The sequence below is a fragment of the Crassostrea angulata genome, chromosome 1 (assembly GCF_025612915.1).
Source record: "Crassostrea angulata isolate pt1a10 chromosome 1, ASM2561291v2, whole genome shotgun sequence".
Lineage (NCBI taxonomy): Eukaryota > Metazoa > Mollusca > Bivalvia > Ostreida > Ostreidae > Magallana > Magallana angulata.
Window position 1 is genome coordinate 54,147,043 of NC_069111.1, and position 14,276 is coordinate 54,161,318.

Genomic DNA, 14,276 nt, shown 5'->3' on the forward strand with positions numbered 1-14,276 from the left:
AGTCATCAAAACCATTCATCAGCAGAATTTGATTTCCCTCCTTTTTAAGGTGGTATGGGACATCTGTCGATATTAATGTGGATTAAAGTACTATATAATTGAAAACTTTTCACCGGTTTAGAATTTTCAAATTTTACAATATTTAACCAAAAAATAGCTTTTAAAAATATTTGAAAAGGTAAAAATTGTAAAAACCCCAGCGGGATTCGAACTCATGACTTACAGGTTCCTAGTAAACCCTCTAACCCACTGTGCTAAGGAGTTAGGTGACCATTTTTGAAAAGAAACTACATGTACTTATATAATTACACTTTATTTTATTGTTTATTTCGATAATCAATACGTCACAACATGGAAGTGTCCCATATCACCTTAAACTCGGAACACCTCTGACCTAATAAGATCGCCGCATTAATTACAAAGTTTGATTTAACTCTAATTTGTTTATCATCAAGAAATTCTGCATCGCTGACAAATAAAGTTTTCTTCTGTATAATGAAATACCAATTAACTGACTATTCGGACAATAGCAAGTTTATTGTCCCATTCCACAGCAACTATTTCCCTTGGCTTTGCCTCATTAAATAGTTGCTGTCTTGGGGGACAATAAACTTGCTATTGTCCTCATACCCAGTAAATACTAAATAGGCATATAATATCCCATCCACCTACATTTCATGTTATATAACCTCCCGTTTGTAACCTTCAATTTCACTGTAAAGTCAACATATCTGTCATAGCCGCAAGTTTCACAATTTATTTCTGCTTCTCATGTACTTAAAATTAGGGGCCTTAATATTGCTTACCAATTCCAACAAGAGACATCCCTCTAACTATTGATAATCATTAAAATTCATTTCATGAATCTACGCAACAATGATAAACCTTCAAGTACAGTCACTCTCAATTTTACAAAAATATTGACGGTACTTTATCCGAAACTGTTCCTTGTATCTTTAACTTAGTACACTAACATTTTTATGAAAAGACGGTTTGTCTTAGAATAAGAAAGCTAATGCAATTCTGAGAAAAAGAATACAACATATTGCCAATTCCATTGAGGTTTAATAAAAATATGGCCATTTAAGTGAACCCACCATTTCCAATTTCCTTTAGTAAACACAGATTTACAGGGTTCTCCATAGTAAAACATCTTTACCTGACCTTTTAGAGGTCAACTTTTGTTCAACCACCTTTAAAAAGAAACCTTATTCAATACAACATATGCCTACATGATATAATCATGATAAAAGCTTCACATCACTTAGAAATACCCTTACATGTATACCCCCCACCCCCCAATCTTTTGATTTTCATAAAAAGTCATGGTTTGAAATGTTTTACCTAATTTTATGAAACGTGTGGCAATTTCCTTGAGTCATTTCTCACACATATTTGAAAACAATCATCAATGATTCTAAAATTTGATCTTTATTTGTTTACTGTATGATTTGTACCATTTTAATTAACAAATAGACAGCTGTCCTGCTTGTGATTTCTTGTTTTCATGAAAAAAGTAAGCTAACAATCATATTTAGTGAATATCTAATCTATTCTGATTTCTAGTCTTCTTCTAACCATGCTAAAACAGTAAGTTACAACCTACAAGTTAGACATCTGCCTTAAATTAGAATTAAATTCAAACACACCCAGGTAGCTGGAGACAGAGTTGATTTCAATGAAAAATGTTCAAATTTGACATGTTTTTCTACTTTTTTATGCATATATACCTTAGAAAGGTAGAAATAGGTTGTTTCTTGTTCATTTCAAAAGTAATTATCATAGCAGATGTTATTTCAAATTAGTCAAATGTACATTTACATATCCTACATGTAATTTTAATGCTGACAATTAAATAGAGGGGGGGGGGTTCAATTATGTAAACACATCTAAATATCTTTATGAAATAAAAAATAAAGGAAACATAATTGTATACTTTTATTGAAAAACAAATTTTCACAGCAATTATGAATTTCTTTAAACAGCCTTAATTTTGTTTCATAATTTCTTATCAAACACAAACCACAACATGGCATGATGCTTTCTTCAAGTTCCATTATTGTTCATGCATTATCGGATTTAATTTGAATTACCGGTAAATAGTCTGTAGAACACAAGGAATATGCATGTGGATAGAGGTGACAGGTTAATCTCAGGAGCTGACCCACAAGAATCAACAGGTACCGGTTAAAGCCATGTGGAAACAAGAGTCTGTTTTGAGCTGAAATAAATAAAAAAAATAATTAGCTGTGTTTACATACATGTACTAGTAATAGCTGTGTTTACATTAACATATGCATAGTATTTCTGTAAAAAATACACTGACCATGCAGTTTAATAAGTATGACATATCCCAATACATGACATAACATTTAGGCAGTACAAGATCAAAAATTTGCATATCAAGTCATAATATAATATTAAAAAAATTTCATAGGTATAAACACTTATCAAATTGAGAAAGAGAGAGAGTTTGAGAGAGAGAGAGAGAGAGAGAGAGAGAGAGAGTTTATTACCGTACTTGTAGTGCAACAGTCAATATTTCAATTCGTAAATTACAAACGAATATTACCCACCGAACAGCGTCAAAGTACATGTACTGGTATTAGCTTCTGGTATACCATTTTTTTATCAATTCTACTGTGTTTTTTTTTTTTGCAAATAAATTTAGCGAGGGTTTTTGTTTATTTTCTTATAAATTACATGTTTTAAAAACAATACTACGTGTAATAAGCATAAAACATGTATGAGTAAACTTAATGAAGAATTCTTAATAGATTATTTTTCAAAGAATGTGGTACATTACATGTATGTCAATCTTTATAAAACTAGCGTATATTTCGTGCGCCATAAATTGCAAGTTTTTTGTAAATATCATTTACTTGCATGATAGGTATATATGGTCTAACCAAAATTTTCTTCATAAAGCTACAGCTGTATGTACCACAAATATGTTTTGTCACAAGTATACATTTTAAAAAAAAATACCCAAATTCCAACAGTTTAAATAAACTCAACTCATTCTCTGATAAGTTCATTGTGTTTTGTGCGTGCATATCTTATTTGTCTGCTGCAACAGCAGCCAATCAGCGGTAAGCTGAATCCACAAAAAGAAAGTTTGTGTTTTAGGAGCGGGTAAATTGTTTATGTGACACTGTCAAGAAAACCACACCAAATAATAACAAGAAACATAAATATTCACTTAAATGTATTCTGTTGTAAAGTAAAGGTTTTTAACACTTATTGCATCTTGCAAAACATGTGATGACCTTAATCATCTGTCATATATCTGATATACATGTATATGTAAAAAATGGGAGAAATAACGACGGAACAAAGTGGGATTCAAACCTGGATCTCTAGTCAAGTGCTCTACCAACTGAGCTACATGTATCTGGCACCGGTATTCAAACCAGTCTGACCGTCACATTCCTCCCCCTTAAATGATCTTCACCCTCGAAGATCATCCCTGGCAGGATCGAGTTAACCTGTTAGTTCCAGGGGTTGGTCACAACACCAATATTGTAACAGGATGGGAGAAATAATGAAGGACCAAACCGGGATTTGAACCTGGGCCCCCTGAATCTCTAGTCAGGTGCTCCACCAACTGAGCTATCTGGCACTGGTATTCAAACCGGTCTGATCGTCACATATATAAAGAATTATTTTAAACAATGTTGTTCAATAAAAAATAACACTCGCAACCTTCAGTTTTTGTCTGTAATTAATCAATATTAGCGTGCGATCAGTTCTCGCCGAGTACCATTTCTCACCAGTGCATTGTTACGTCATTTTATCAACACATAAAATTATATACGAAAATATGATGTAACAGTGCACCAGCGAGAAATGGTCCTCGGCGAGAACTGCTCGCACGCCAATACTGCCAGTAGTCAGATTAAAAAAAGAGAATAAAAAATTACATTTAAAACATTAACAAGGACAATTCAAGTACACATCATAACTGCTAAACAAGAAAAATTATGTGAACTGGTAGAATGGTAGGCATAGTTCTAACTTGTAACGTACATGTACAAGTACTTGTACCGGGTACCCGTTGGTCTGCTAAACCTCTTTAATGATACAATGATCGGCATCATAAAGATATTAAAGTCATGTTTTAACTCTGAAGTCTGAAGTATACAATTTTATTTAGGCCTACTTGAAGTCATGTCTACAGGGTATTCATGACTACATTTGGAGTCTTCTGCACAAGAATATATGATATGTTTCTAATTAGACCCTGCTTTGAATTTTGAGTTGAAAATTCACAATCTGTTATTTTTTTAAATAGATAAATTCAGTTACCCTTTCCAGTCCCCCATGAACCTCGAGCGAGTCTAAACATCCAGTAAACATGTAAAAATTACACGTTAGTAAACAAACACCCACACCATAACAAAAACATCTAACAGTGTGCACGTACTTACATGTACATCTATACTATATACTAAATTTTAACCAGTTAACAAGAAACTTTAAAAGGAGTAAAAGCCTCACCTTCTTCAGTAACATCCACATAAATCACACACTTTAATGTCCATCTTTTCTCCTTTATTACTCGTAGCTTATCAACGGCTGATCGTCGACAGAAATGTGGCTGTCAGAATTTCCTCGTAAATGATTCACACGAGAAAAATATCCTCCTTAAACAAATATGTAGTATTGTTCCCTGTGCATGTTCATATGTTTCACAGCAAATTGAAAATGCATGTGTACACCGAAAGAATACACAACTTCTCTTCTGCATTACGGCTCTTTCTTTTCTACAATGCCGTTCGTTACTGTTTACATTCGGCGCGCGCGCGGGGGTTACAAACAGGGGCGCCCCGACAAATAGTTGCACATAGAACGTTTAAATAATGTGTGTTCATTGAATTCATAAATGATATAGATGAAAAAAATGAAATTGAATCACAACAATTTATCTAAGACGCAACACAACGTAATGCAGTAAATGCCTGGGCCTAAATGTGGCATTTGTTCGCTTGTGTGTCTATGTAGACATATTAACTCGGTCATGTACGATTCTCACATATTTGTTTTATGAAATTTGAAAAAAAATATAGCACAGAACTTGTTTAATTTGATACCAAATGACATTATTTAATATATTAACAATAACTGAATTAATTTTTTTTCATAAAATGATAACGATTTTTGCTATCAGAAAAATACGTGTATGAGCTGCTGACCCCTAATTATAGGGGCCAGCCCTTTTTTCTTAATTTTAAATGAAAGCTCTCGTTATTCTAAACAACTTGTGTTCTATATGTATTAACAAAATATTTTTAGTTTAAAGGTTATAATACAAAAAGCAACAAAATTTCAGCCCCGAAAAAATCTTAAACTTTGGCGACAAATAGCTCAAAAACTAACAAAGAAATTACCAAAATTTTCATGCCAGCAAAACTATAAAATGTTACCAACAATTCTGCTAAATTTCATGCAACTATCTTTTGTAGTTCCCGAGATCAACTCTGGACAAAAGACCCCCCAATTTTCAATTAAAGGGCAATAACTCATAACCGGAAGTGAATTTTAAAAATTTGAAAAAAACGTCTAGAGATATTAATATCATCTACATACCCTGGAAGTTTCATAGCAATCAGACAAAAAATGTTCGAGAAATCTCGTGCACAAAATTTGCGGGAAAAAAAAAAAAATAATAATAAGAAACAGTAGAATAACAGAAGGGTTTTCCGTTGAAAAACGGAAAACCCTAATAATAATAATAAAAAGAAACCGAAGAATAACAAGAGGGTCTTCCGTTGGAAACGGAAGACCCTAATAATAATAATAATAATACATGTAATAAGAGCAATAGTAGTAGTAATAACAGCTATTATATCTGACTAAGTACCATATGTATATATATATATATATATATATATATATATATATATATATATATATATATATATATATATATATATATATATATATATATATATATATATATATAAAGTTACAATAATATTTCATACAAATCACTGTTATTTTTTTTACAAAGATAATATTATTATTGATTGATCTGAATAAAGAGAAGTGTACAGAAATATTGAAGTTGATGGGTTGTAATAAGAAAAGCGTTTTGTAGGGAGGTAGATCCATCGTCACCACAGTCTCTTTTTACCTCCCTATTTATGTGAAAAACCATGGGCCAGGTCACCCATGGAAACATAAAATTATATACAATTTATCCAAGAGCGTTTTGAAGAATGAATAATATCTAGTATTTCCGATACAATGTAGAATTTCTAAGTATTTCTGAATGCATAATTTCAAATTACATACGATTCCTTCTGATGTTTCTACAATATTTTCTAGTCTACAAAACATCTTATATTTGTAAATTTTTAATGCAACAAAAGATAGAAGTAAATTATACATGGCAGTGGTTTCATTTCTTACAGAGTAAAAACCAATAACTATGTGTTTCCATTTAACATCAAAACCAAAAATATTGCTCACTAACTTCCATGTATGTTGTACATTCACACACTCAAAAATAAGGTGGTGTGAATTTTCAATTTTTTCTGTACATATTTTACACATATAATCACAATTTTTATTTATCTTACTCACAAAATAATTATTTGAAAGTAAATTATTTAACAATTTATAATTGAATTCCGAAATCTTTTTGTCAAAACGATTTTATTCATATAGATATTTTCCCAATCGCTTTTGAGAATATCAAATTCTTTATTGTATTTTGATTGCATGGTTGGTTTTTGAAATTTCTTCTTTATAAAATGATTATAGAAATCTTTAGTTGAGTATTGATTGTACGAAGGGGTATATAATTGTACTTGATTCATATACTGGCAAACTCTAAGATCCAATTTGTTTTCATAATTCTTGAATATTGTTTTAATTATCTTATATTCGCACAACCAGTTATTTTTGTTTATCAATATGTCTGCTATTTCCTCGGGCGATTTTAAAGTTCCCGCCTCAGAGTATAAGTCTTTAACAAACAAAATATTACTTTTAAGCCAAGTTTTGAAAAATATTGTTTTCCCTTTGTATAAAAACATCAGGTTTGACCATATCGGTTGCTTCAAAAATGTTTCGGGGCTTGGTTTGTTTTGTAAGTCTTTGCATGTGTTAAAACATGCAAAAGCTTGTTTATAGAATAGCGGCATACATGTAGTTTTTAATATTTCATAATTTTCAATTTTATTTTCAGTTGTATTAGTTAAATAGTTGATGTCTATGTTGATTGGAGTGCAATAACTATTTACATAACTTTAAATACAATGTTTTGTTTCTTTTAATCTGGGGACCCATGCGGCTTTTAATGCATTAATCTTTGATTCGACGTCAGTAATACCTAGTCCGCCTTCTTTTACGTGACCAATTAACGTATTTCTTTTGATCCTATAAGTTTTATTCCAAATGAAATTATATATCAACTTATTAATACTTTTGATATAGTCTTCATCGGGAATTTCCAAAATACTTGCAACATATATGAGTTTTGATAATGCTAAAGAGTTTATTACGGTGCATTTCCCAAATAATGTTAATTTTCTTCTTTTCCAAGATTCGAATAAAGTGTCTATATCATGATAAATTTTCATCCAATTTTTATTATAACATTCAATTTTATCATGACCTACATGAATACCTAAACATTTTACTGCTTTGTTCGTGACTGATATACCATCGATTTCTGTAAACATGTTTTTAAAAGGACCAAGCACAATACATTCAGTTTTACTAATGTTAACCTTAGATCCCGCATGAATACAGAACTTGTTTATTGTTTCTAAAGCATGCTTAAGGTGGGTCGCGGGTTTACCCCCTAAAAAATCTTACGAGAAAACATACCCTGAAAATTTGTCTATTTGTTTATTAGCATTTAAACTTCATTATAGAAAAAAATTATTAACTTTGCCTAAATTATTTTCATGCAAAGCCGCTTCAAACTTAGCATTGTTTTTTGTGCTGTTTTGACGCTTTTCTAATGAAATATATAGGAAAATGATCATTTTTTCTTCATTTTCGAATTGAAGTTATTTCAAGATATTGTAAATAACTTTTTAACAACTTAGACGAATCTAACAACATTTTCTGTACGTAAAGTAAAGGTGATTTACAAATTAATTATGTAAAAAAATTGATATGTGTTCTCGCTAGATTTTTTGCTATTTAATTTTTTATTTCCGATTATTTACCGAAAATTGTCGCTTTTCCGTATTTGACGTCATGCTTGTAAGTACAACGTCAAAACTCGTTATTAATCTTTTTCATTAAATTTTCTTATAGGATTTACAAGAGAATTAACTTAGAATTGTTAAAACTGCAGCTTTTTTCAGAGTTATATTGAATGAATGTCTGGGATTTCCTTTTAACATTACATAGCACTATAAAGCACCCCCCCCCCCAAAAAAAAAGAGAAAAAAATGTGGAAGTATAAGCACATTTTATCTGATAGTCCGTACATGTACAAATTCATACATTTATAACATTTGAGTAAAAGTGATTTTTTTCAAAAGATAAAAAGGCTTATAATCAGTAAACTAATTAAAAATACATAATATTAAAAAAAAATGGTAATAATGAGATTTTGGATATTAATTTGAAAGCACAAAAGAGATCATTTTGTCTGACAAGACAAGAAAAGAGAAGGCTTACTTGACCCTAATTATACATTTATAACACGTTGTTTTTGTAAGATCACATGCATACATTAACCATGATTCATTGTGCATTATTTGAACTGTAGAACTTGGAAAGTTTTTCTAAAACAGAGTCAAGTTTTGTAATTTTCCCCCTCAGCATATTTTTTATCCCTTCCGTTCCTGCCCGTTTTCTAACTAAAGATATGTGGAATTCGCCAATTCCCTGCGCGGCTAGATTGCTGCACTGTGTTTTAGAGAGTACTTGTTCATTTATTAAACCACTGAAACTTGACAAATACATTTTTTTGTTGATCAGTTTTTGATTGTTAACGAGAACACTTTCAGTTGAAAATGATATGTCTATCAGTTTTTCATTTACGTTTGACACTCTTTTCAATAGAGCTGTCAATATGTTGACGTCGACTTCGGCGTTATGCATGTTTTCAAACTGCTGCTCCATTAGGTCGGTTGATAGACTTTCCAGTTTGTAGGAGCCTCTTCCTGGATATTCTTTTTTGAAAAGATGTATTGAATCACTAAATCCAGCGATGTCCTTTAGGTGGTCATCCATCTTAAGTCTGCACATGGTGGACACTAGGATGCGCGCATCGAACTTTGCATTGTGCGCAACAAGCAGCGGCGATTTGTATTGTTTCAGCCATGCCAGGAATTCATCAACTGCACGTTCGCATGATGTAAATTCTACCGGAACAAGGTTAAAATACATGGTCAGTCCATGAACTTCGATGCCAGTCAGCTTTGATACGGCAGGCGGGACAAAACCATTTTCTGGCATGATAAATCTCACATAATGATCAGATGTTTTTATATCTCTTGCCGCAATTTGTATAATACTGCTTTCTGTAGCTGAAAATAAATACACAAAATGTCTCACATCTTTGAAACAAATAATTACTTAGATTCTATATTTTCATCAATTCATTATATAAATGTATATTAAACACTTACCAAATCCTGTAGTTTCTAGATCAAGAACAATAATTGAACTAGAAGAAGACGGAGCAGGGGAAACCACAGTCCGTTTTTTGTCGGTTGCTGGTAAAGGAATTTCTTGTATCTCTTCTTCAAGCTGAGCCTCTTCTTTATTTATTAAAACACCCGACTCGTACGTTGTTCCTTCCTTAAGTTCCTCTAGTGCTTGCGCAGAATGCCGATTTTCCTTCGCCCTTAGCCTATCCCGCTTCGCCTGGACAGTTCCCTGTTTGGCTCTCTTTACATTTCTCTTCACGTCCAATTTTTGAAGCCTTTCTGCTGTGTGTTTTCCAGGTGAAAGATTGCACGTTTTGTTGACCTAGGTAATTAGAAGAGACAATTATGTATAACAAGATTATAAAAAAACATTCTTACACAAAAATATTCCGATAATTCGGTCACCCATCACCCTGACACCCCCCCCCCCCCCCCCCCCTAATTTACGAATTATAAACGTGGGTTTTTTTAAATTTAAATACTGACCTCTAACAGATATTTGTGTCCCTCATTTTTCTGTGCTACAGATGCAGATAGGCGATAGGCTAAACTCTCTGACCCAGAATAGTGTTGTGATTTTGGCGCCTTCTTTGCAATCATTTGGTTGAGATTCTCGTTTGAATTTGAAGACTCCAAATCAGCAAGTTTGTCGGTATTAGCGGCATATTTAGCGAATACACAAGACAGTGACTTCCGCAGACCCTCGTCGTGTAGGTCTTTGCCGTGCGGTAGCGACTTGTGCTTGTACAAATTTGGGGCTTTCAAAAATCCGCACCAGTGTGCATCACACTTGACATGCTCTCCAAATGCATGGGGAACAATAGCCTCCAAATTTTTCTGCAGGGATGCTGGGCTACCTCGATTTTGCTGGACTGCGTATGAAAAACATTTCTTGAAATAGTTGATAATCTTCACACTCAAGTTCTTGTTATCCTGTCGAAGTTTGTATAAATTGCTAGCAAGATTCTTGATGACATGATTTTTATCGCTAGATTTCGTTAACTCCGGGGAGATTGCTTTTTTCGCTCTGATGAATGTGGTTGTGTCATCATCCATGGTTAGCTTTTTGACATTAAAGCCTTTTTCTTTCAATGACTTGAGACATTTCACCGTTAAAAATGGTTCCATTCCCTTCGCAGATCCTGTCCAATTTCTCTTGCAGTTATGATTTTTAACTTGCGTTTTATTCCATCTGGCGTATGTACACTTCCGACATGATCTGCATGCTAAACCGAATCCGAGACATTTTTTGGTGTATTTGCCGACAACGGTTACGTGTCCTGAAAGGCTGTCATAATTCTGACCCGTTCCTCGCTTTTGCCATGCCCCATCACAGGAAACCTGTGGAACCTGGGTTCTGTCACCGCTAGAACAGATAAAAAAAATCATTTGTAGATATTATATGTTGTGTGTATAATTCATGAGATAAGCATTTCATATTTTACTCTTTGGATATGATTAAGAGTGTTCATGTTTGGGAAGTGTGTGCGTGCGTGCGTTTGGAAGGGGTAGTCCAAAGTTACTTTTCCATATAAAATTATCCTGCGCCCCTCTTTCCCGGCTTACTAAGACGGATTGTTTAAATATCTATTTGAACAAATATCCCGATATCGTCTGTGAGTTTGATGCAACATTGTGTTTGAAAATCCCTTCTATATATAATCACACCCCCCCCCCCTTGCCTAACACATGTCGCTTGATAAACGCAGCATAATATGAACAGCTATAAACATTTTTCATGGGAAGTGTTAGAGTTAATTTTACTTTGCATCACGAAATAGAAGTCATTTTCCAATGTGTGTTTTTTAAATACTGTAAATAACTTTAATTGAAGTAATACCTGTTAGTACATAAAATTTCATCCAGCAGTGCATTATTGCATGATTTATCTGCAACTTCTTCGAATGCACGTCCAACTTCTCTCTCTCTTTCTTTTAGAGTTTTGTGGTGAATTGATGGAATATTTAATTCTGCTAAAATGTTGTTCATTTGTTGCTCCCCTATGCCAACATTAATCATTGCTGTAATTGTGAAAAATCCAATCTGAATATGCCAGCCGATCATATAATATTGCATAGAGAATGGGAAGTACATTTAAAACATATGTATATCTTTGTCATCATGTTAAATCTATGAAGATTTTGTCATTCAAAATCTAGAAATATATTTAAATTATATTAATTGAATTAAAAACTTGATATGAAATGCATATATATACAACAAAAAGCATACAAATTCCATGCGAGAAATGTTTTGTGTAAGCAATATAGCTTTTCATGTAAACTGTAACGCTTCGGACAATTCGTGCAAAAGTTGCAAGAGTGGTTTTTCTTTCTAACCGTGTTAACGTTTAATTTATTTTATTCGGAATGCTTCTCAAATTTTATCAATTGTCTCAGATTAGCGCCCACATTCTACACTTCCCCAAACGTTTGATCGACATTAAATTTATGTTTTCTCAGAAATTGATATACTTACAAATTAACATCTTAACCTACTTAAATTTAATCTTGAAATTATAGGTACATATTGACCTGTTATAAATTTATTATGTACTCCTATTCAACTATTTGAATCTAATAAAATTAAGGCCCTCTTACCTGCTGCGAATTTTGTGTTTACGTCAAAACATTTAGCGGGACCAGACTTGTTTGCTGTATTGTGCTTTTTCCCCGTATATACTGGACTGATGCCATTGCACTCCGAACACTTTATGTAAAAATGGAGGCTAGACCATATTTCCTTTCACTGACACACCATTCGAGTCTTAAAGGATTGGAGCAATGGACACAGGATCGCAATCCCTCGATCAAAATGTCTAGTTCTATCACTCTCCTTTCCCCGTTCCATACATTGGCCTGACGGTCGAACTCTTCTGTTGTGTGAATTTCTTCAACACATTCCTCTTCTTCTTTTTTGGTGAAAAGTTTTAAATTGGAAAACTTCTTACTAGTTTTTGCAGAAATGATCCTTCCTTTGTGTCGCATTTTCAGAATTCAAATATTGAATCCATGACAGGTAATGTTATTATGACGTAATTTTATATACATACATGACATAAAAAGTAAAGCCATTTCCCGCAAAAATGAAAATTTCTATAATAATAAGTCAGACGCAAACATCTAACTACAGAAAAAAAAACCCAATTATAAGGATTGACAACTTGTCATAATATTGTTTAATTTTCCATTGTTACGTATATCTAAATTGTGAAGATGAATTTAAAGGGAGCACAACACCTTCTATCAATTTCTTTATATGTATTGTTAAAAAGACTGTTTAAAAAATGTATAAACTAATATGTTTGATTAATATCAGAAAACAGAGTTCAATGCCTTACCACATCCCTCTTATTTAATATTGGAACGTGCATAATATTGTTTGTACATTACATGTCCTGTATAATATATACTGTAGAATAATATAAATATTTCATATTTATTATGAACAGGGAAAGGAAGACATTTTAGATTTGTAAAAATATTTGTGAGAGTACCCGGTTCCCCATCGAAATGTTTCCATGTTCTGATTAGTAAACAGTCTCAAAAATGGGTGATATTCACTTTCTAAACGTATTATCTTATGGACTTTTCATTGGCAATTTATAAAATTACTTGACTACTTTCCTCTCTATTTCTGGGTCCATATAGGCATACATAATATACTGAACTACAGTTCATGCTCATTTTGAAGTTTCTTTGTTAAAGATTTAATCGTCGAATTATTTTACATACCCAAGTCTGTGACTACACTATTGACATTAATGAGTTTTGATGTATTCACTTATACTGAAACACAATGTCGCTAGCTCTAGTTTTTACAGATTATCAACGTTAATATGTTTTGTTCCTGCACTTCCTCCTTATACTTCATACATGAATTTTTAAAGCCATAGAATCAAACGTTATCTTTATCTTTTTCTAATAGAACCTGTGGAGTTAGGTTATAGAATGTAAATAGTGTGAAATGTCTCCATTGTGACGTCATAATTAAATGTACACAAATCGGCCGCTCGAGTCGTCAAAGTTGCGTACATAAATTGATGACGAAAGCAAACCCGCGACCCACCTTAAGTGATTCAATATTCTGTAGAGTTAATGTCATGTCGTCGGCATGTTGTATATTTTTTACTTCTTTTTCCATAAAGTTAGCTTTAAAGCCTTGTATATTTTCATTATTCTTTATTTTTTCAGATAAAATTTCGGCAACAAAAAGATATAGAATGGCTGATATTGGACAGCCTTGTCTTATTCCCCTTTTCATCTCGCATGTTTTTGAAATCCATCCGTTATTCTTTAATCTGAATATTGGGCTTTGATATAAAATTTTTATCCAATTTAGAAAGTTTTCCCCGAAGTCGAATTTTTCTAGTGTTTTAAATAAAAAATTCCATTCTACTGAATCAAAAGCTTTTTCAAAGTCTAAAAATAGCAAGATCCCCTCTTTGTTAAAATTTTCAAAATATTCAAAAATATCTAAAATGAAACGGGCATTAATACCTATATATCGGCCTTTTATATAAGCTGTTTGCTCATTACCAATTAGCTTTGAAATAAAGGTTTGTAATCTACGTGCAAAAATAAATGCTATGATTTTGTAATCTGTATTAGTAAGACTAATCGGCCGGTAATTTTTTAAATCATTTTTTCTTCC

General features: G+C 32.5%; 1 pseudogene; it reads right to left on the minus strand.

Moving 5' to 3' along the window:
• Positions 1-8,490: 8,490 nt before the first annotated feature.
• LOC128174323 (uncharacterized) lies at positions 8,491-11,717 on the minus strand (annotated as a pseudogene).
• Positions 11,718-14,276: the final 2,559 nt, after the last annotated feature.